Below are 20,783 nucleotides of genomic sequence, written 5' to 3'. Positions count from 1 at the left end.
CACCTTTCTCGCATTTTATCTACGTAAAAACGTGTTTTTAGGTCTGACCATAGTGTGTATATCCTTTATTCAGTGGATTCTATTTGTAACCACCTTGTCTGGCACACTTGAACTATTTTCAGCTGTTTCAGTCCATCGCTAATGGTTTTGTATAGCTTCTTACAAAGAGATTTTCTGGAAGGAGTGATTAAACCAATGATATGTATCTTTAATTAAACGCTCCAAATTCCTCGGTAAAAATTCTTTTGTAGCAGCTGAAACAGCCAGTTGCAGGGAATGGCACGAGCAACGTACTAAAATTAGGTGTGGTACCTCTTCATTCAATTTCGTAAATACTCCGTTATTTACTCCAACCATTACAGAGGCATTATCATTACATAAAATTTTCAGATCACAAATCGAATCGTTATAGTGTCTTCTTTATAGCAGAGACAGTAGCGTCAGAATTACACTCGTGAAGTTTAGCAAGGTTAAGGTATGTAGATACTACTGTTTGGCGTGATTTACTGTAATAAACTATAATCAATCCCAAGTATTTATGTACAGCGATATCACTAGGTTCATCGATTAATAAGCTAAATGACTTATCTTTGGCATCTTGTCTTAGAACGTCAGTGAAATGCGGTGCTTACACGTTTTTTATAACTGGGGTGCACTTAGTTCGGTATAGCTGAACTTTTTCGATATATCTTTCATGACTGTGGTTAATTACCTCTCTCAAATGGTCGACTACACGTATACTAGTATGCATGGCTGTCAATAATGCAAGTTTTGCTTCTTCCCTTTTTTTATTCCCAAAGGGTTCTGACTCAAAAGCAATTTTAGGCCCCATATTACAACCTGCAACAATTTACTAAGTCAAAGAGTGGTCAAAAATGCAAAACCGATCAATGAATGACTGAGAAATTTAAAAAAAAGGTTGCTTACCTTTTCATTTTGTAGATGCTTCTCTGACATCCCATGAGACTTGAAATCTCCTTAATGACTCCTTAAAAGTGTACCACACAATTTGCGCTTCGCTACCAGACCCGTATTTCTTTCAATAACTTTAAGTCAGTCTTTTAAATGTGGGTCTTGAAGCCAAGAATCATGAAACTTTTGCGTATATTGTGGTTTCGAGATAGTTATACTGGTGTGAAGTCGTGAAATAATACCATACACTGAGAATGGCAATTGTATAGTGCACACCACGAACGACGGCAGTCGAGTTACTCTGACGTGACGCACCCTGTGTGAGCCAACAAGCGCTTTGTAGGTACACGGTGAAAGATCCCTCGAATATGGTAAAATTAAAATTAAAAAAAAAGTGAAACAGCGATAATGACAGAAGCAAGGACCGACCGTAAGCTCTGGCAAAGACATGAATTATGAATGTGCGGTAAGGAGCAGACAAATGAACAAAACACGTCATTCACTTTCCTTTGAACATGATTCTGTTTCACTCTCTCGTATGTAGGAGGACGTTTAAGATGCACTGCTCGAAGTATGAGTTGCTACTAGTGTTCTGTATTATATGTGATTTTGATTCTGAATAAGAGAGGACTGAATAAGGGAAGATTTCCTTCATCTTGAGAGGCACTGGTATTCTAGGGGTCGGCTGCCTGCGTCTACAATTGAAATGTAGGAGAGGATGTCCGTGGTCATATTTCGTAAGATTAACAGAAGTACAACAGCTCTCAGAAGACGACAAATATAATTAAATTATTTATATACTGATGAACATACACACAAAAGAACAAGCGACGCAAGGTAAAGTGAGCGGAGAACAGCACAGTTTCTTACACGCAGAACAGAATGCAATTTTCTACTCTTTAATTTTATCCATTTTAATTATATATCATTCTTTTATTATTATTATTATAATACAGCGTTCAGTGGTTACTGAAAGCGACAGAAAAATAAGTGAGCACCCACTGTTTGAAACCGGTTGCTGTGCTCCCTGCACCTGCGCAAGAGGCCTACGCTCGTGAAAATTATAACTAGGTGCTCCAAATACTATTCATTTTACAGGGAATCCCCGCATGTCTTCTGTCGAGTGTGATGGTTCTTTTGATGTCACATTGTAATGCATCGCCGGCCGGGGTGGCCGAGCGGTTCTAGGCGCTACAGTCTGGATCCGCGCGACCGCTGCGGTCGCAGGTTCGAATCCTGCCTCGGGCATGGATGTGTGTGATGTCCTTAGGTTAGTTAGGTTTAAGTAGTTCTAAGTTCTAGAGGACTGATGACCTCAGAAGTTAAGTCCCATAGTGCTCAGAGCCATTTGAACCATTTGTAATGCATCACTGTTGTCTTTCCAATAAAAGTTAAATTCTCCTGAAATCATATAAAGTAGAAATAACATACTTTGTAAAATATAGATAGCTTAGTGGTTGAGAGATCGCACTTTCAGTAACTGAATTATACTAAGCCACTATGAAATCCACCAGCCACTAGATGCCATATTTCGCCACTAAATGGAGGGTAGATACCACCAGTTTTAGTGGAAAATACACTAAGGTGGCTAGCGCTCGTCGCATTGTAGGTGCCCAGTATTCATGTGTTACTACAAAAATATAGAAGGTCTATACAAGGGCGATGTACTTGAGGACAATATTATGGAAATGGAAGACGATGTACATGAAGATGAAATGGGAGATATGATACTGCGTGAAGAGTTTGACAGAGCACTGAAAGACCTGAGTCGAAACAAGGCCCCCGGAGTAGACAACATTCCATTGGAACTACTGACGGCCTTGGGAGAGCCAGTCCTGACAGAACTCTACCATCTGGTGAGCAAGATGTATGAAACAGGCGAAATACCCTCAGACTTCAAGAAGAATATAATAATTCCAATCCCAAAGAAAGCAGGTGTTGACAGATGTGAAAATTAACGAACTATCAGTTTAATAATTCACAGCTGCAAAATACTAACACGAATTCTTTACAGACAAATGGAAAAACTAGTAGAAGCCAACCTCGGGGAAGATCAGTTTGGATTCCGTAGAAACACTGGAACACGTGAGGCAATACTGACCTTACGATCTATCTTAGAAGAAAGATTAAGGAAAGGCAAACCTACGTTTCTAGCATTTGTAGACTTAGAGAAAGCTTTTGACAATGTTGACTGGAATACTCTCTTTCAAATTCTAAAGGTGGCACGGGTAAAATAAAGGGAGCAAAAGGCTATTTACAATTTGTACAGAAACCAGATGGCAGTTATAAGAGTCGAGGGACATGAAAGGGAAGCAGTGGTTGGGAAGGGAGTAAGACAGGGTTGTAGCCTCTCCCCGATGTTGTTCAATCTGTATATTGAGCAAGCAGTAAAGGAAACAAAAGAAAAATTCGGAGTAGGTATTAAAATTCATGGAGAAGGTTCGCCGATGACATTGTAATTCTGTCAGAGACAGCAGAGGACTTGGAAGAGCAGTTGAATGGCATGGACAGTGTCTTGAAAGGTGGATATAAGATGAACATCAAAAAAAGCAAAACAAGGATAATGGAATGTAGTCTAATTAAGTCGGGTGATGCTGAGGGAATTAGATTAGGAAATGACACACTTAAAGTAGTACAGGGGTTTTGCTATTTGGGGAGCAAAATAACTGATGATGGTCGAAGTAGAGAGGATATAAAATGTAGACTGGCAATGGCAAGGAAAGCGTTTCTGAAGAAGAGAAATTTGTTAACATCGAGTATAGATTTAAGTGTCAGGAAGTCATTTCTGAAAGTATTTGTATGGAGTGTAGCCATGTATGGAAGTGAAACGTGGACGATAAATAGTTTGGACAAGAAGAGAATAGAAGCTTTCGAAATGTGGTGCTACAGAAGAATGCTGAAGATTAGATGGGTAGATCACATAACTAATGAGGAAGTATTGAATAGGACTGGGGAGAAGAGAAGATTGTGGCACAACTTGACCAGAAGAAGGGATCGGTTGGTAGGACATGTTCTGAGGCATCAAGGGATCACCAATTTAGCATTGGAGGGCAGTGTGGAGGGTAAAAATCGTAGAGGGAGAGCAAGAGATGAATACACTAAGCAGATTCAGAAGGATGTCGGTTGCAGTAGGTACTGGGAGATGAAGAAGCTTGCACAGGATAGAGTAGCATGGAGAGCTGCATCAAGCCAGTCTCGCGACTGAAGACCACAACAACAACAACTACAAATGAACTATGTAAATATGGACATCCATAGAATGCGATGGGAACGCAGGGTAGAAGTTGGTGGCACTTCAATTTTAGTTGCTCACGTTCAAAAAATGGTTCAAATGGCTCTGAGCGCTATGGGACTTAACTTCTGAGGTCATCAGTCCCCTAGAACTTAGAACTACTTAAACCTAACCAACCTAATGATATCACACACATCCATGCTCGAGGCAGGATTCGAACTTGCGACCGCGCTGTTCCAGACTGTAGTGCCTAGAACCGCTCGGCTACACCGGTTGGCCGTTGCTCACGTGTGGGAGATTTTAATGCAAGTTGGAGAAGGTATCATCAGCGGTATGATTATGGAATCATCTGTTCCTATTATCACTCTTAACAGCTACGTACACAAATGATTTTATCTTTGTGCTCACCGGTGGCAAAGTAGCTTTCGAAATATTTGTAAGTTTCATTGATCTCCTTGTATGACTAATATAAAAATCGGCACTTCAATTTTCTTGTTCAAAAAACGGTGCCGCTGGCCGCCATGTCATCCTTATCCCTCAGGCGTCAAGGGATGCGGATTGCAGATACGGAGGTGCATGTGGTGAACACACCGCTCTCCCGGCCGTTATGTTTTCGTGACCGGTGCAGCTCCTCACCAGTCAAGCAGCTCCTCAATTGGCCTCACAAGGGCTGGGTGCAACACGCGTGCCACGAGCACTCGAAAGACCCGTACGGTGAACCATTTAAGTGTTAGCCGTGCCCGACAGCGCCTAACTTCGGTGATCTGACGGGAACCAGTGTTGCCACTGCGGCAAGGCCGTTGGCCAGTTTTCGTGTTCACGTATCTTAATATTAGGATACCTACACTGAAGACCCAATGAAACTGGTACACCTGCCTAATACCGTGTAGGGCCCCCGCGAACATGCAGAAGTGTCGCAACACTAAATGGCATTGACTCAAATAATGTCTGACGTAGTTTTGGAGGGAATTTACACAATGAATCCTGCGGGGCTGTCCATAAATCCGTAAGGGTACGAGGGGGTGGAGCTCTCTTCTGAACAGCACGTTGCAAGGCATCCCAGATACGCTCAATAATGTTCATGTCTGGGGAGTTTGGTGGCCAGTGGAAATGTTTAAACACAAAAGAGTGTTTCTGGAGCCAATCTGTAGCAAGCCTGGAGATGTGGGGCGTCGCATTGTCCTGCTGGAATTACCCATGTCCGTCGGAATACACAATGGACATGAATGAATGCAGGTGATCAGCCATGTTTCATCTATCAGAGTCGTACCTACACGTCACAGGGGCCCTTATCACACCAGCTGCGCTCGCCCCACATCATTACAGAGACTGCACCAGCTTGAACAGTCTTCTGCTGATATGCAGGGTTCATGCATTAATGAGGTTGTCTCCATACCTGTACACGTCCATCCGCTCAATACAATTTGAAACGAGACTTGGCTGGCCAGGCAACATGTTTCCAGTCATAAACAGGCCAATGTCGGTGTTGACGGAGGCGAGGCGTAAACCTTTGTGTCGTGCAGTCACGAGCGGGCCTTCGGCTAAGAAAGCTCATATCAATGGTGTTTTGTTGAATGGTTCGCACGCTGACGCTTGTTGATGACCCAGCATTGAAATCTGCAGCAATTTGCGGAAGAATTGCACTTCTGTCACATTGAACGGTTCTCTTCATTCGTCGTTGGTCCCGTTCTTGCAGGATCTTTCTCCGACCGCAGCGATGTCGGAGATTTTATGTTTTATCGGATTTCTGATACTCACGGTACACTCGTGAAATGGTCGTACGGGAAAATCCCCACTTCATCGCCACCTCTGACAAGCTGTATCCCATCGCTCGTGCGCCGACACACATTCAAACTGACTTAAATCTTGATAACCTGTCATTGTAGCAGCAGTAACCGATCTAATTACTGTGCCAGAAACTTGTTGTCTTATATAGGCGCTGCCGACCATAGCCCCGTATTCTGCCTGTTACATATGTCTGTATTTGAATACGCATGCCTATGCCAGTTTCTTGGCGCTTCAGTATTTGATGGTTCAGTGTCTCGCTATCTGTGCAGCCCGCACTGCAGCGGTCAGAGCACCATCAGTTTAGTTATACTGGCGGAAAATAATCGCAACACCAAGAATGAGTGTTAAATGAAAGATGGTAGGTGTCTTTTTACACCTGAAAGATGATGTCTGTTCAAACTTCGCACCAGTCGCATAAGAGGGGAGCTAGTAGCGCTGCTATGAGTATGCACATCAGGTTACCTTCAAACACATGCGGTAATGGTGTTGGGCGTTAGTTACCATTGCGATTGGACGTGGTGAGTTGATGTTAGTCGAGAATGTCTTTAATGCGACAAAGGCGCCATTATCAACACCACACCGAGTTTGCATGAGGTCGTGTCGTAGGGCTGCTAGAAGCTGGACGCTCCTTCTGCGACACTCCAGAAAGTCTTGGCAGTAATGCAGCCGCTCTGCACGATTTCTGGCAGAAGCAGGAATGTATGGTCGCAAGGAGACCGGGCTCCAGACGGCCACGTCGCACTACCGAGAGGGAAGTCGATCGTGTTCAGCAATTAGCACAACGAACTGTTACAAATCAGTTACTTCAATGACAGCTCCGAGCAGGGCGGCCTGTAGTCAGAATTCCACTGAGCCCAAACTACCGCCATTTGCGACTTTAGTGATGTCAAGCGGGAAGTCGTTCGAGACAGGGTGGAGGTCTCTCGCGTTTTCTGGTGGTAACTGGTTCTGCCTCGGGGGCCAGTGATGGCCGTGATAGGTTAGAGTGAGGCAAGTTGAGAGCCTGCAGCTAACCTGTCTGCGTGCTAGACTCATACGACATACACCTGGAGTTATGGTCTGGGTTGTGATTTCGTATGACAGCAGAAGCATTTTCATGGTTATCCCACACAACGTGACTGCAAATCTGTGTGTCAGTCTACTGATTCGACCCGTTGTGCTGCCATTCACGAACAGCAATCGAGGGGGTGTTCTTCAACAGGATAACACTCGCCCACATACTGCTGTTGTAGCCCAGCATGCTATACAGAGTGTCAATATGTTGCCTTCGCCTGTTAAATCACCAGATCATTCTCCAATAGAGCACATATGGGGCATCATCGGACGACAACTGTAAATACACTCCTGGAAATTGAAATAAGAACACCGTGAATTCATTGTCCCAGGAAGGGGAAACTTTATCGACACATTCCTGGGGTCAGATACATCACATGATCACACTGACAGAACCATAGGCACATAGACACAGGCAACAGAGCATGCACAATGTCGGCACTAGTACAGTGTATATCCACCTTTCGCAGCAATGCAGGCTGCTATTCTCCTATGGAGACGATCGTACAGATGCTGGATGTAGTCCTGTGGAACGGCTTGCCATGCCATTTCCACCTGGCGCCTCAGTTGGACCAGCGTTCGTGCTGGACGTGCAGACCGCGTGAGACGACGCTTCATCCAGTCCCAAACATGCTCAATGGGGGACAGATCCGGAGATCTTGCTGGCCAGGGTAGTTGACTTACACCTTCTAGAGCACGTTGGGTGGCACGGGATACATGCGGACGTGCATTGTCCTGTTGGAACAGCAAGTTCCCTTCCCGGTCTAGGAATGGTAGAACGATGGGTTCGATGACGGTTTGGATGTACCGTGCACTATTCAGTGTCCCCTCGACGATTACCAGTGGTGTACGGCCAGTGTAGGAGATCGCTCCCCACACCATGATGCCGGGTGTTGGCCCTGTGTGCCTCGGTCGTATGCAGTCCTGATTGTGGCGCTCACCTGCACGGCGCCAAACACGCATACGACCATCATTGGCACCAAGGCAGAAGCGACTCTCATCGCTGAAGACGACACGTCTCCATTCGTCCCTCCATTCACGCCTGTCGCGACACCACTGGAGGCGGGCTGCCCGATGTTGGGGCGTGAGCGGAAGACGGCCTAACGGTGTGCGGGACCGTAGCCCAGCTTCATGGAGACGGTTGCGAATGGTCCTCGCCGATACCCCAGGAGCAACAGTGTCCCTAATTTGCTGGGAAGTGACGGTGCGGTCCCCTACGGCACTGCGTAGGATCCTACGGTCTTGGCGTGCATCCGTGCGTCGCTGCGGTCCGGTCCCAGGTCGACGGGCACGTGCACCTTCCGCCGACCACTGGCGACAACATCGATGTACTGTGGAGACCTCACGCCCCACGTGTTGAGCAATTCGGCGGTACGTCCACCCGGCCTCCCGCATGCCCACTATACGCCCTCGCTCAAAGTCCGTCAACTGCACATACGGTTCACGTCCACGCTGTCGCGGCATGCTACCAGTGTTAAAGACTGCGATGGAGCTCCGTATGCCACGGCAAACTGGCTGACACTGACGGCGGCGGTGCACAAATGCTGCGCAGCTAGCGCCATTCGACGGCCAACACCGCGGTTCCTGGTGTGTCCGCTGTGCCGTGCGTGTGATCATTGCTTGTACAGCCCTCTCGCAGTGTCCGGAGCAAGTATGGTGGGTCTGACACACCGGTGTCAATGTGTTCTTTTTTCCATTTCCAGGAGTGTAGTTCAAATGGCTCTGAGAACTATGGGACTTAACATATGAGGTCATCCATCCCCTAGAACTTAGAACTGCTGAAACTACTAACCTATGGACATCATACACATCCAAGCCCGAGGCAGGATTCGAACCTGCGACCGTAGCGGTCGGGCGGTTCCAGACTGAAGCGCCTAGAACCGCTCGGCCACCGCCACCGGCGACAACTCCAGCATCACCTATAATCAGCAGTAGCTGTCACTGTATTGACCGACCAAGTGCAATAGACATGGAACTCCATCACACAAACCGACGTCGGGAACCTGTACAACAAAGTGCATGCGCGTTTGCATGCTTACATTGATCGTTCTGGCGGTTACACCTGCTACAGCATTTCTCGTTTGCTATGGCTTATCTCGCGCTTGCGTTAACCTGGGATCTCGCAATGTTAATCACTTAAATAAGTGATTTCACTACTCTACATTAATTACTTTTTCTTGTTGCATTTTTTCCGTCAGTGTATAACCAACTGGTTTATGTTACGGTATATTAATAATTTTTACTTATGGACCGTCTGACAGCAACTGAATAAAAAACAATTTTAGTGCCATACTCGTTTCGCCTTTATTTTTTGCAAGGCATCATCAGTGGCCTGGAATATGTACATATGTTAGCTATTTTTTTTACATTTTTGTCATTGTGCCTATAGGTTATAAACAGTTCTGGTGGTTGGTATTTCCTGTTAAGTAGTAATGTTTTGAACTGTACTTACAGGTTGCGTGGACAATTTCCTACATATTACGCTCCTGTTGCATTTTTGGTGTTGTTCTTCTTCTTATGAACGTCAATTTGCGGTTTTTTCCCCATTCCACAACACTATGCACTGAACGCTTGTTTTAAAGCAATGTTTTGGTTTCTGTGCCGACTGTCAAATGTTTTTGCCAAAGATCGAATGTTATTGCCAAACTTATGAGTGTAACTATTGAAGTATCTGTGGTCTGTTCGTGTATGCATTTGTGTGTGCGTTTGTGTATGTGTGTGTGTGTGTGTGTGTGTGTGTGTGTGTGTGTGTCTCCAGATGATGTGGGGAAGTGCGTTTGTTCATTTATCACATGTTTGTTTTCTGCTATGGCTTTCTGGATGTGGAAGTTTTCTTGCATTTGTATAAGATGTTTGTCATGGTTGCTTATTCTCATTATTTTCATTTCTTGTTCCATGTTTGTAGGATGATGGTTGTAGTGTTTTAAATGCTCTGCAAATGTGGAATGGTTTGTTTCATACTTCCAACATCTGATATGTTCTTTGTATCTTGTTTGAAAATTCCTGCATGTCATGCCTATGTATACTGCATCACAACTTTGACATTCAAGTTTATATATTCCTGATTGTTGGAATTTGTCTCTCTTGGTAGCTGGCTGGCTTAGGTGTGATTGAAGGGTTTGCCCAGGCTTATATGCTATTTTGAAGCCCTGTCTCTTTAGGATGTTTGCAACTTTGTGTGTTAGTTTATGTGTGTAGGTCATGGTGTACCATCTGGTTCTTTTCTGTGTGGTGTTGTCATTGTGTGTGTTTGTTGAGTGTGTTTGTAAGTTTTCAGCTTGAGTTCTTTTGTATTGTGGAACTGTTGTGTTTGTTTTTTATTTGTGTTTTTATTTTTTGATTGAGCTTGTGTACCACATGTGTGTCTTACCCGTTGTTCCTAGTTATTTGTATGATTGTACTCATTTCTTGTTCATAGTTTCTCTTGCTGAGTGGGATTCTGTTTAATCTATGTAACATTTGTCTTAGTGCTGCAAGTTTCTGGCTGTGGGGGTGGTTGGATGTGGAATGTATTATTGTGTCTGTGGCTGTGAACTGGTTTATGCATGAAGAGTCACTTGCAAATTTTTGCCTCGCATTGGGAATAGGTTCGAAAACTTCGAAATTTTCTGTATGCTTCATCAAAGAATGACTTCGAGCTCATCGGAAACAGTTTAAATTACTTTCTACGTCCCATAGCTCATGTCGTAGACGAATCACCTCTATAACATTTGTAGTTCTGTCTTTGTCAACTTTCCCATTGCTGAACACAACAAACTCATTACAGCATTTGCAGTTCTGTCGTTTGTCAACTTTCCCATTGCTTAGCACAACAAAATCATGACAACAAACAACTACAAAACTTTCGAAAAAAACCTGAACGATATTGTTTCTACTCAAACACGTGACTGCAGCACTGTCTGTGGGAGAAGAAGCAAACAGAGATGAGAGCGGGATTGAATCTCTTAGAGACAAAAACTGGCAGTATGGTGGATAACACCGCCGTCCTCTCGACAACTGCTCACAACAGCCTGCAATATCAAAACATTTCCCAGTCATGCAACAAACATACCGTCTTTTGCAGGAAAGTTGTCGACAACGCTACTGCGGCAAAATATTGCCGTAAAATATGGCTCATCTAAATGGACCTTAAGTGTGATTGTCACGACCCCTACCGTAGCTTGGCCCCCGTCGATGGCGCAAGCCTTTTCGCTCGACTCGCTGCTGTAAACACGCGGCGTCACGGGCTCAAGGCTACATGGTTTACCCGACTACAGAACGCACGCTTCACACATGTTGCACTTACACAACCCGTTGAAGTTGAACAAAGGATTTCCAATTGCCTACTACAGCATTGTAAGGTACAAATAATTAAAGAGTGGTGTAACATCCCTGGACCCGTCCTAACCAGGGCAAGAGACTAATTAGTTCAACGACCTTTCATTTTTTGTTATTGGTGAATATATATAGCAAGGTGGCGCGTTTCGCGTGCGCGAGCGAATTATTTATTCCGTCACTTAGGTTGCTCCATGGCTATCGAAGAAAAATAAGAGAATCGGAATGTGAGAGGACTTGTTACGACACAGGATAACAAGAGGACGTGCAGGAAGTGTGTACAATGAAACAATCATTGTTGGCCGCTATATTGGATAATTGGTGTTTTTTGAGATTCACAAGCGATATTTAACGTTAATGTGGAGTTTAGTAACGTTCATAACACAGTCTGTTGCATTTCAAAGGTAATCGCGCGTATTTAATTTTGATCGAAGGATTCTGTGATGAACTATTATGTATTAGAAGGTTGTATAAGACTTCAAACATTTGGTGGTCGATGTTCGAAGTAGAACTGGCTTCAATAACACGGTCAAAAGAACAGAAAAAGTTTTCTCTGCTAAATAGAACTCTTTTCACTCGCAGACAGTCATGGAATGACCAAATGCGAATGGCAGTGTTCCAATTCGAGAAGATCCTACAGACGTTTTCTTTCTCTTACATTTCTAGAATTTTACAGGCAACCGTCGGAGTCGGCAGGTGCTTCTCCACCACGAGAGTAACTTGTCTACGTGTACGAAATTACGTATGCTATGGGAGTAGTCGACGCCGATCAAGATAGTTTTCTGCACAGACGTACAAACAGAGACACTACACACACTAGTTCAATAGCAACTTAAAACATTAAATTCTTCTTTTGAGTAGAAATATTATAGTGAGTACTGAAGTAGATATGGTAGCCGTATTTGGCCGAAGGCTTCCGATATTTGCAGATTTACTTCTGCCGAATAAGGAGTGAAGTGATACAAACGGTGGAAGAAGGAAACAAAGGTGGATGGTATATGTTATTTACTTATCCGCTCGGCCAGAACTTTCCCTGTTCGCAAGTTTCGTTTGGTACGATCTCCTTTTTAAATAAAAAAGAGTTCCCGAATAAGCCTTTTGTGCCTAATGTAAAAGTCGTGCTTATAAGCAGCTGTAATGTGTTTATCTACGCTGAACCCTCGCATAAAAATGTATCGACTGGGAGTGTCATCTTGTCATCGCTGAAGCATCTTGCGTCGTAAAACACCTGAACGTGTGCCATAGTTATATATTATGTATGTTGTTTCCATTCTAGTGCGAGAGAAACTCTGACACATGCCAAACCATAGTAAATAATAAAGTTCATTGCCAATAACATTGCTAAAACTTTAACCCACGTAATTCTTGTATCAAATTTCACTGGGCAGTCAGTCTCAGAGCACATATTTTTATTTAACTTATTTACAACGTCAAAATTTGTTAAACGTGAGGAGAAAATATGGAGAAATGTGGTTTTCGGAAGAGGGGGGGGGGGGGGGGGGGAGTCCCACAGTTGAGCAGTTCTGCCGGATGCGCGGGATCTTCTGGGAACCGTACTGGTGACTGACTACCAAATCTTGAATGCAGCGTTTCAAGGCGTTGTTCATGAGGTAGGTGCTATAGAGATTCTAAATGATTGTCAAACGAAAACTTTCTCTTTCAGTTTCCATTTTCTCCTTAAACACACACTGTAAACAACCAGTAGGCCAAGTTCCTGGATGATATTGTTTTAGAAATTAAAATGGCCAATTTTAAAACAATGGGAAACTCACACCTCAGTAGCGCCACCTAGTGGCCTCTTGTAAAAATCTAATAGTCGAATCTCCTATAGGGGAGTATTTTGTATCAACTTATTACGTTCAAGTATTACTACCATAGTATTTGGTGTTGAACGTCAGCGGAAAAGCTACACAATAAAAAGTGGCCCTGCATAAAAACCGAAAGCAATATATCAACAAAAGTGAAGCAATCGGAAGGAGAGAAGGAAACGAAATCGTAAACTACGTGATACACAGGGCGCTTCCGTAACAGCGTCCAAAATTTTAACAGGACATAGAGCATGCTCCACTGAAACATTTGACGTAGGGAACCTGGGGTAGGAAAGGCCAGCTTAAGGAGATAATAGGAAAAAAAATAGATTACTGTGTACTTTTTATTTACATTTGTTAAACGCCAATACCATCACTGACACAATGAACGTATCGTTTGTACCGTATCTAACAAAATGTTCTGAAACTGACGGCCATCAACCTCAGTGCAAGCATGACAAAGATCGTGTTTCGAACCATATCACAGGCAGCTACAGTTCTGGAAACGCCGGTCACTGTTGGCCGAGCGGTTCTAGGCGCTTCAGTCTGGAAGCGCGCGACCGCTACGGTCGCAGGTTCGAATCCTGCCTCGGGCATGGATGTGTGTGATGTCCTTAGGTTAGTTAGGTTTAAGTCGTTCTAAGTTCTAGGGAACTGATGGTCTGAGATGTTAAGTCCCATAGTGCTCCGAGCCATTTGAACCATTTGAAGTTCTGGAAACTATTTGCATCTCTGTAACCACGAGGGTCTCATCCATAAGTGCCTTTAGAGATCCCCATAGGAAATAATCAAAGGGATTCAGGTCAGCTGACCTCGCAGGCCATGGAATAGGGCTTCTACCTCCAAACCAGCGACAAGGAAATACTGTATCGGTATTGTTCCATAGTACTGTACTGTACGTCTCTGAATAGCACTGAGTAATGAATGGATCTATCGTTGATTCATGGCACGTTCAGTCATGAGACAATGTAAATACAAGTGAGCCATGTTACGGACAAGTATACAAAACCTCCATCATGACTTCCTTGTAATCTCCTTGATTCCTTGCAGGAAATAAGTATGTACATGTGTACAAACAACACAGAACATGTAAACTTGTACACATGTTAGTTGTACATAAGATGGAAAACAGTAATGCTAGACAAAGCAGTAGAAAAGTTTACTTCCATGTCTCCTTAAGCTGGCTTCTCCGTCCCCCGTTCCTTACCTGAAGTTGTTCAGTGAAGTATTCTCTAGGTCCTGTTACATTTTTGCACGCTCTTACTGAAATACCCTGTATAGCTTGCGACTTGTGACAGGTACTCCCTGTGACATTGTGAAGCTTGTAGCGCGCCAAGACGAGAGCTGCGTGAAGTCTCGCTGTTACCATGGAAATCCCGCAGGTTACAGTCAAATCCTAATCCCGGAGTACCCTCAGCCACTACCAGTCGTGACCTGCTGTCACACCCAATGGCCCCTCACACCCTGATGATACGAGTGCCTCTCCAAAACAATGGAAGAATGGGATCTCCTCAGCTCGCCATCATACCCACCGACGAAAGTCGCCCGGGGTAGTGCGGAACTACGATTCATCGCTGAACACAATTCGACGCCATTCATTGTCAGTTCATGCTTGCCAGTCACAGCACCACTCCTATCTCAGCCTTTTGTGAGGGTTGGAACTTAAATAGTGGCAACTATTTATTCACAACCGGTACAAAAGTGTTACATATCTGCACCTGTTACTGTCCTTCAAAGTAGTCACCAGCGTTTTGTTGAACCCGTTGTCAGCAATGTGGAAGGCGTTAGCAGAGCCTGCTCTGTTGATGGTGCGAATGGAGCGGTGTAAAGTTATGGTGATTCTCATGTACAACTGTGATGGTGTTATCCTAACGCATTACGTTCCTCCACGGCAGACAGTCAATACACAGTATTACTGTTCGGTTTTGGAGTATCACCTGTGACCAGCTTTGCGAAAGAAGCGGCGACACTTTCTGCGCAACCTACCCATTATTTTGCATGACAATGCGCGGTCGCATACAGCGCAAGCTGTGGCTGCTCTGTTCAGTCGATGGGACTGGAAAGTACTGCACCACCCACCAAACTTCCCGGACTTAAGTTCTAATGACTCTGATTTGATTCCGAAGGTGAAGGAACCACTTCGTGCCATTCGCTTCAGAACTGTTCTAGAGATTTGACAGGCAGTAGACCGCTCCATTCGCACCATCAACAGAACAGGATCTGCTAACGGTATACTACGACTTCCATGTCGTCGGCAACGAATTCTACACAACGCTGGTGACTACTGACTACTCTGAAGGACAGTAACAGATACAAACATGTAACTCTTTTGCATCGGTTGTGAATAAATACTTGCCACTACTTAATTTCCAGCCCTCGTATTTTGTGGTGTTAACGGTAGGCTATGCATGAGACGGTAGACACATGAGGATAAACGATTCCGTCAAACCGCACCGCACAGTTAGCTTCACAGAAGGGAGGTACCGACTGATGTGCGAGCGGAATTTCCGTGGACCATTTTCTGCAACTCTGTGTGCTGAAGTGTCCTAAGAAATGGAAATATTCTTCATTTGTCCACAGAACGTTCATGACCGCATTTTGTCCGCTTTCATGCGAACAAGAAATTCCATAGCCAACGTTTGTCTTGCTGGCAGGTGAGCAGTAAGTAATTTCTGAATATGAATAATTTTGTATGGGTAGCAATGCTGGATGTTTCGCTGAAATTTATGCGCCGTGCTCACAGGGATATCGAAAATTCGAGCAATTTTCCGTGCATGTTTGCACAACACCACTCGACCTCTCCTGCAGTGCTTTGGCCACGTCTTCTGTTGAAGTCTTATCAATTGGTTTCCTCCCTTTGCCAAAAAGCACTTCAGAACAACCTGTCTTCCCGAATTTCGTAATCATTTTCTCGAAGCCCATGGCAGAGATAAGATCAACGATTTTTTTCATACCCTTTAGCGTCGGTGACAACGTTCTGATATAGGAACTTTGATTACAATCACACTATATACACGCTCTAAGACAAAAAACTGATCTTACAGACGGATGCTAGAGAGCAAAAAGTACTACTTTTACATAAATGAGAAGACAAAAAAAAAAGCCCCAGCACGAAGGAATTATATGAATGGGAAGAAAATCGACAAATGTGATGTACATGTACAGACAAACAAATGATTACAATTTCGGAAAAATTGGATGATTCAATCAAGAGAAAGAGCTGCACAAACTCAGCAGGTCAACAACGCTTTGATCCACTTGTGACCCTCAAGCAAGTAGTTCTTCGGCCTTCCATTGATTGACAGAGTTGCTGGACGTCCTCCTGAGGGATATCGTGCCAAATTCTGTCCAATTGACGCGTTATATCGTCAAAGTCCCGAGTTGGTTGCGGGGCCTTGCAGATACGGCTACAAGCGCTCTCAGTTGGGGAAAGATCCAGCGACCTTCATGTCCAAGCCCCAATTTGGCAAGCGCGAATACAAGCAGTAGAAGCTCTAGCCGTGCGCGGGCGGGCATTATCTTGGTGACATGTAAGTCCAGGATTGCTTTCTATGAAGGGCAACAAAACGGGGTGTAGAATATCGACGCACCAACGTGCAGCAAGGGCGCCACGGATGAACTCAAAAGGGTCTTGCTATGAATAAAACGGAACTCTAGACAGTCCTTCCTTGTTTGTCCAGACACATCTACGGCCAGGAATCTGATTGGCTGGAGTAGATTTGTCTTGTGAGTCATTCTTCGAAATGAGCTCCCGACAGCGGTGGAATACCGACCTGACTGTCGCCAGCCATACAGCCCGATTACCAGGTGTGATCGTCTGGGACGCCATTTCATTTCATACCATTTGGTTATCACACGCGGCACCATTACAGCACAGCGGCACGTTGATATTCTACTCCCTGTTCTGTTGCCCTTCATGGCAATCCATCCTGGGCTTACCTTTCACCAATATAATGCCAGCCCGCACAAGGAGAGAGTTTCTTCTGCTCGTCTTCGTGCCTGCCAAACCGTTCCTTGGCCAGCGAGAACGCTGGATCTGTCCCCAATTGAGAACGTTTAGGGACTTATGAGCAGGGCCCTCGAAGCAGTTCGGGATTTTGACTGTCTTGCGTGTAAGTTGGACTGAATTTTGCACGACATTTCTCAGGAAGACATTCAACAACTGTATCAATCAGTTCCAAGCCGGATAACTTTGCTTAAGGTCCAGGGGTGCACCAGCTCGTTATTGACTTGCTTAGTTTGTGAAGCTCTTTCTCCTGAAATTGTACTCATTTGTTTTTCTGTACATGTTAATCATATCTGTTGAAACATCCCCTTAGAAAAATTGATGAATTACTGTGCTGATAAACCTCTTACGTTATTTGATTTTCAAACAGCTGAGCAGAACTGAACGTACTCAGACATTTCTCTCTTTACTTATTCTGATCAACACTAAACTGACACACAATATTTTTAGCGCAACGCAATCTGACTTTCAATAATCCCTACAAAAGAATGGCCCTCACTAACAATAACCTATACCTTTCATGAATCACTTACCTCACAAAAATCTTCGTTACTTGAACTACTGCAATACAGCGAGCGCCAATACTGCCAGCTAAATAAAAGATTCTGACTACTGAAGGCACTAACTACTGATAGGCATAGTTAGCAAATGAAAGATTTTGATAGAGAACAAACAATGTATTTACCTTAATAATATTCAAAAGTGATCGTATATATATCGGTTCGTGATATACAGTATTACAAATTTGCTCTTTCTGATGGACACGCGTCCAGGTCGTCCGCTCTCAAAATTCTGCCATCTCTCTCCCAACATCCACCACTGCTGGCATCTCACCTCCAACTGTACAACGCTACGCGCTGTTCACATCCAAATGCCCAACACTACAATCGCAAATATTCCAAGAAATCAAACCAGCCACAGACTGCACACAGCACTGTCAGGATTTTCATACAGAGCGCTGCCTGGCGTCACCAACATAAAAACCTAAACAGCCTACTTACACTGTTTATTTACGGCCCATTCGATAATTCCTTCGTGGTGCGTCATTTTCTTTGTCTTAGCGTGTGCAGATAAAGCGCTTATAATTAAAGTTCCAGTTTCAAAACCTGTCACGGGCGCTAAAGGGTATTTATTTTCTTAGTCCTTTAGGGATAAATGAAGGAGGACAGGAAAATAGGTGCAACTCATAATATAGGCAACACCCTTTCCGAGAGCTTGTTCCTCTGCTGAAGGAACAAAAAGGAGGATTGAGTTCTGCTCAGTTCGCAGAATTCATCGCACGCGGCATGCGGGGAAGAAGTAATAAGCAGCAGAAACGAAATATTCCGTCGTTCTGTCTCCGGACAGGAAAGAAGGAATGAAAAGCTCCCATGGGTACGATTTTCACGCGCTCGCTCCGTTCGTGAAATTGCGTAATAATTTTTCGTTTGCTTCATAATGAATAGAACGGCAAGGAATTGTAAAACGCCGAAATTTATGGTCTTTAATTTGGGCTGAGAAAAAGTGGAATTTATTATTCAAACTAATTCCAATTTCTGCCATTTCAACTGAATACATAACGAGACGGCAGGCATGTTACGGGCAGAAAAGAAGTTTATACGACTCGACGACGGGAAATTATTAAGAGATCTGAGTTCAGGACTATGAATATGGAAAGAAAGAGGACGCAGCCTTGCTATACTCTTCGCAAAGAGGAGACCAAGACTCCAGAGTCGTACAATAAGCATTCATCTTCGGTGCCTCAGCTATATGACTCACATTTTACTTCAAATGATACTTCTCGCACATTTGAAACTTTTATAAATGGAATACATTACGAATTTGAGCTAGAAATATAATATTGTTGCTCAACTACGTTGCTTCAGAAGGTTGTGTCGGCTGTAACATTAATTGCTGTTAGACTATCATACGTTAAGAAATCCCCAAGTAATGTTTTAAATTGAACCACACATCTTATCAAACAAATGAAATTGAATTATATGTTAAAATATCTTGTCCCTAGTTGCTCAGTGATTTTATTGTGTACTCAAAGAAAAGTAACTACAGCCGTTAGATGTAGTTTTGGGATGTGCAAGAAAGTTGTGAACTGATGGTAGATGTAATTTCCGATACAAGCAAGTGCACTAGCCGGCCACATTGAGAATGCTGAGGTATATCACTGAATCCAAAAGTGTTGGTGCTATGCGTATAAGGATGGAAATGGAAGATACAAATAAAAGGACAAAAATAAGTATATCTTACTATTAATTAAACGAATTCGTGAAATTTAAACGAGTTGCTTTCCACAGGGCGGCTGTTGTTTTTAAAATTCAGTCTATAAAAACGTTTCACTGACGAAAATATAAAGTACTAGCGAACCTGGTAGTCCTTCACAATTTCTAAATATGAATGAGAATACATTAACTCCTTCCTCCCCTCTCTCAGACCATCTGTGACATAGGAGACAATCTGAGTAGCATTGTTTGCAGATGATGCTGTCATTTGTCTTCTTGTAAAGTCATCTTATGATCAACACCCTCTGCAAAATAATTTAGACAAAATATCTGTATAGTGCGAAAAGTGGTAATTCACTCTAATTAATGAAAAGTGTGAAGTTATCCACATGAGTACTCAAAGAAATCCGGTAAATTTCGGTTACACTGTAAATCACACAAATCTAAAGGATGTAAATTCAACTAAATACTTACAATTAACGAACTACGAATAACTTCAAATCGAACGATCACACAGATAATGCTATGGGTAAGGCAAACCAAAGACTGCGATTTATTGGTAGAACTCTTAGAAAATGCAACAGACCGACTAAAGAGAATGCATGCACCACGCTGTTTTGCCCTCTTCTGGACCATTGCTGAGCGATGTGGAATCCGCATCGGATGGGACTAATGGAGGACGTCGAAAAAGTTCAAAGCAGGGAAGTTCGTTTTGTATTATCGAGAAACAGGGGAGAGAGTGCAACGGATGTGATGCGTGAAAAAAATGGCTCTGAGCACTATGGGACTTAACTGCTGTGGTCATCAGTCCCCTAGAACTTAGAACTAACATAATGTGGTGCTACATAAGAATGCTGAAGATTAGATGGGTAGATCACATAACTAATGATGAAGTTTTGAATAGAATTGGGAAGAAGAGGAGTTTGTGGCACAACTTGGCAAGCCGGCCGGAGTGGCCGAGCGGTTCTAGGCGCTACGTCTGGAACCGCGCGACCGCTACGGTCGCAGATTCGAATCCTGCCTCGGGCATGGATGTGTGTGATGTCCTTAGGTTAGTTAGGTTTAAGTAGTTCTAAGTTCTAGGGGACTGATGACCACAGCAGTTAAGTCCCATTGTGCTCAGAGCCATTTGAACAATTTGAACAACTTGACAAAAAGAAGGGACCGGTTAGTAGGACATGTTCTGAGACATCAAAGGATCACAAATTTAGCATTGGAGGGCAGCGTGGACGGCAAAAATTGTAGAGGGAGACCAATAGATGAATACATTAAGCAGATTCAGAAGGATGTAGGTTGCTGTAAGTACTGGGAGGTGAAGAAACTTGCACAGGATAGGATAGCATGGAAAGCTGCATCAAACCAATCTCAGGACTGAAGACCACAACAACAACAACCTAAGGACATCACAAACACCCATGCCCGAGGCAAGATTCGAACCTGCGACCGCAGCGGTCGCG

This window comes from Schistocerca americana, chromosome 3, assembly GCF_021461395.2.
Source record: "Schistocerca americana isolate TAMUIC-IGC-003095 chromosome 3, iqSchAmer2.1, whole genome shotgun sequence".
Classification (NCBI taxonomy): Eukaryota; Metazoa; Arthropoda; class Insecta; order Orthoptera; family Acrididae; genus Schistocerca; species Schistocerca americana.
Note: the sequence above shows the minus strand (reverse complement) of the source record.